At 29.0% G+C, this 4,689-nt stretch overlaps 1 long non-coding RNA gene across 1 annotated transcript; it reads right to left on the reverse strand.

The window, feature by feature from the left end:
- Window positions 1–453: 453 nt before the first annotated feature.
- On the reverse strand, window positions 454–3,388 carry LOC143049620 (uncharacterized). The gene is made up of 3 exons (XR_012970273.1): window positions 3,230–3,388; window positions 1,342–1,451; window positions 454–844 (listed from the first exon to the last, which is right to left on the reverse strand). It is a non-coding gene; the product is annotated as an uncharacterized LOC143049620 (long non-coding RNA).
- Between the last annotated feature and the right edge of the window lie 1,301 nt (window positions 3,389–4,689).

Genomic DNA, 4,689 nt, shown 5'->3' on the forward strand with positions numbered 1-4,689 from the left:
AGATAATTCTTCCCATACGTCACAAGGATTATGACGTAAAGATAACTATGATAGGTACCGTACATGTAGCTGTGAAATTGGCAATCATATCAAATCCCCCTTTTTTTATAAGATGGATAACTTGGCCTGATTAAATGTGACATATACTTAGCTACAGTGTTAACATAACAATTAGTTTATCATGTTTATTCAATCGATGGATTTTGAACAAGATTCAAATGCATGTACTGCACAAAACAAAAAATAATCAAGGGCATACCACAATGATACTTATATAAAAAAAAAAATTTTTTTTGGTGCACATATTTCTAAATAGCACAGAAATATTAACACAATTATTTTGAAAAATACAACTTTTGACTTTTTTTTTCCTTTTAACAGATTTGTTTTAATATACATTGATCCCATTTTCTGTTACTCTGTAATAATTTGGATTTTTTTTAATCAAGTTCAACACATACACATCTTTTTTTTAATTCATATACATGATATTAACCCTTGCTTAACATAAATGACATATATAAATATTTGCCTATAAACACATGAAACATAATAAATATCTAAATAGTTTCAGAAGAAATTGAAATATTCTTTTAGACATCCAGTAGTATTTTAAAAGATAAAGATCCATAAACAATAAAGTTGGTAGTCTTATAATTGTCCTCTATCAAAATTGTCATTTTCAACATTGATGTGTCTCATTTACTGAAGAAACTGCCGAAATATTACCAATAGTCAAACATATACATAAAAAACTTAAAAGGTATTCAAATGTTATGTTGGTCACTTTGATGGTGCCAAACTGGTTATATTTTCATGTGTGTTTTTCTTTTAGCTTAGTCACCTGAAAAAAAATAAAGGAACAGTTAAGCTATACATTTATACATCAGTTTTTTGCTTGAAAATGTTTTAAATTAATTATATTAAATAAGATGAATTTGAATATTATATATACATGTATTCAAGTACACATATTTGAAGTTTAATATAATTTTTTAGAGGATTTCACATTCAGGACTTCATATTCATTTGTAGTGGGAGATTAAAACCCTTCTTGCATATCTGGAGTACATGGTCTCATTAATTTTTGTCTATGTGTTTTCTGTGTTTTAATTTTTTCTTAAATTAAGGTGACACGGGTCTTCTAATAATTGTTTAACAGTTCAATTGTTATGCCTTCTTATTATGATTTGCATTATGTACATGTATGTACTGATGTTATTGTATAATGTCTAGTATATATACTGGATTTAAGATTCCACATACTTTATCTTATATGGTACTCTATCTAAATGAAGATAAACATGTAAAAAATGTACTTTAAGAGATACTGGTACTCACTTCTGAATTTTTCATATAAATGCAGTAGGTTAACTTCAAAATCAAGTTGATCCATTTCTCTAATTAAAGGTTCCTCTTCATGTAAGTCTGTCAGCTGATGTATCTTTTATCTGTTTAAAGAAATAACAGCTTATCAGGTGATCAATTATTCTTTGAATTGAATTTGGAAAATTGTATTTAATATCAAATTAGTTATTTTATTATCCTAAGAACCTGTGGAAAATATATAATGATCTCTTAACATCTTACCATATTAAAACATAGAAAACTTATTCAACCTTTCAAAGTTACAAGACTTTTTTGTATGATTAATTCTAATTTTAAATGGACAGGTTAATGTACAAAATGATCTAAATGAACAATTTAGAACAGAAAGGTAAATTGTGATTTACTTATTACTTTACAAGTTTACTTGATATATTTGAGTCAAACTAACCTTATATGCTCACCATGATCATACATGTACATGTACAAATGTACAATGATGTATCTGTAAATACTAATGACAAGATCTCAAAATAAGCTCTTTTTTTTCAGTTTTGTACTAAATGTTAAAAGTTTGAAATCCTTGTAAATGTATCATGTATCAGAGGTGGATTTAGGGGGGAGGGGGCTTTTTGGGAGAAAAATTGGTTGCTTATATAGGGAATCATTGAAGCATGACTGGAGCAGGCCCCCTCATAGGTCAGTCAGTGGGCCCCCACTTATGAAAATTTCTGGATCTGCCATTGTGCATATCATGTCTAGATTTTGTTTCTAGGGACATGAACATGATGAAGGACAATAAACAACAAATTTATGAAACAAAGGTATTGCCGTCCCAAAAGAACCCATCTAAATAGTGGATTTACAATACAATTATCTAAGATTTGATATACAAGTTTTATTTTTTTAAATAAATATATGCAATAACCACTTTAAAATATATGTGTCTTTCGTATGTCATAAGGTCATGTAAAATATAGGTACATTGTATATGTAGCAATCAAAATTACAAAAAAATTAAATTTGACTCTCATAATTTAAAAAGCAACAATTTGCTCCTGCTTTTTAACAAATTAAGCTTACTGTTTACATGTATATCTGACATAAACATATATGACTATCCTGATAACTGTAGGATTGTCTTTTATAAATTGTGACTTGGATGGAGATTTGTATCATTGACATTCATACCACATCTTTTTATACATGTATCTATTCCACATGTATATACAAATGTATTCATGTGTAGTTGCTTACATGTACAGGATGTACATGTACATATTAATGATAAACATGATAAACATAATGAATAAGATGACATGGTCTGTTGTGTATATGGAGGATACATGTAGTTGTACATATGATTTTCTCATTGGCAATCATCATGATCATACAAAATCTTCTTCTTTTGTGACTTTTGAGTCTGAAATTTATTTATTTTTTATTTTATATTATTATCCTATTCAACATGTTCAAATAATGTTTGAACATTATGAATAAATATTGTATAAAATTGCATTCAGCACAGATCATAAATTTGCAGATATTAATTTCACATTGTAACTAAAAATATGGGGGAAAGAGGGGATTTATTGAGATTATTAAAGAGGCCTCATGATTGTCAGTTGGGAAAACATTGTAATTGGTAAATGACTTCTAGTTTTCAAAATAAAGCAGCATCAAACAAATGAATGTGTCTAGAAAATTCAAACAATAATTTTATTTTAATTCAATTTAAAAAAGACATTTTGAAAAGTATGTTTAGTAAAATTTATTAACATCTTCTGAATGCTTTGATCTGGGACTTATTTATACTAGTTTAATAGTCCCAGCTTTGATTGATGCCTTTTTGTATCAATTTATCCCAGAAGTAATTTCAAACTTCCATAATTTAAACTATTACCTGTTCCAACTGGTATAACTGTCGCAAAGAATTCTTTTATACATTATAACTATCATCTGCTTCAAAGAGATCCGCCTTTCCAGTTTTCAAGATGCCAAAAATTATGGCATTTAGATCTTTCTTTGTCTTTGGTGTCCTGTCCATGATATATCATGTACTGTTTTAAGGTGGGAGCAAACTGTATCATTTCCAGCTGAATCATCAAAACTACTCACGGATGGCTTTAAATTCCTCATATTCCACATTTCCAGCAAATAGTACAATAATTTCAGTCTTATAAATAATCCTCATTCCCGTACAGAATTTGTAACTGCCTTTATTAAACCAATGTGTCTAGGAATAGATCACCCGTACATGTATGCAACAATCTCTTGATGAGGGAAATAAGTTTCCCAACACCACAAAGTTATATACTTTTGTTAAATCGTATCAAAATGGTCAATTATGTATAAAAATATGCAGCAGAAGTTCATCAGTTCAACAGCTGATTACAACCTTTATCGGTTTTTAAATTGAAGAGCATCACTTTTGGTATGTCTAAACACCAAAAAGTCGAAAACAAACTGCTGTTTCCCAACAGTTTACTGCATTAGAACATTTACATATCAACAGATACCAGAGATGTTATAATAATTTCCTGCTGTATTCATGGTCACCTTTTAGAATATATATCAATTGTTATATTGTAGGCTGTTTTTGTTGAGAAATTAATACCCATATTTCCCTATATAAGCAGTCAAATTTACTGAAAAATCAAATTCATTTTTTTATACATAATAACCCAATATGACTTTTAAAAATGTCATTTCCCAACAAAACAAGGTGGATACATTACAAAAACACATTTATCTCAAAAAGGCTGTTGAACAAAATTTCCAAGTTCTGCCTGGTTTTCTCTGGCATTGCCTCTTAAAATGTTTTGTTATTGTTAATTTCTCCCTTATCAGTAAAATGATAACTGTCACACGGTTTTTGAATTGATCTTGACCTTTTCATGGATCAGTGAACAAAGTTAAGTGTTTTTGGTCAAGTCCATATCGCAGATACTATAAGCAATAGGTTTTCTATGTTTGATATATTGAATGATTGTAAGGTGTACACTTCCCAACTGGCAGTGTCATCCGAACTTGACCCGCTTGACCTCATTTTCATGGTTGAGTGGTCAGAGTTTTACTTCGCAGATACTATAAGTATTCAGTCAATTTGCGCAAAAATAAAAAAAAAACATTTACGCCAATAATACAGGTACAACATGTAAGTACAGGTAAATAGTATAAAAATAGTTTTATTCAAAAGATAATAACTTTAAAGCACAGTTTTGATTGCATAATAAAGTATATTTCCAGAATCGGTCATCTCAGTTCTGTTATAAATTAACGACATCATCAAAACAAAAAGAAAGCACTATACACTATAGTTAAGCCAAAAAGTTTCTTCTAACACAAGACATGAAAGCAACT

This window comes from Mytilus galloprovincialis, chromosome 10 (genome assembly GCF_965363235.1).
Source record: "Mytilus galloprovincialis chromosome 10, xbMytGall1.hap1.1, whole genome shotgun sequence".
Lineage (NCBI taxonomy): Eukaryota > Metazoa > Mollusca > Bivalvia > Mytilida > Mytilidae > Mytilus > Mytilus galloprovincialis.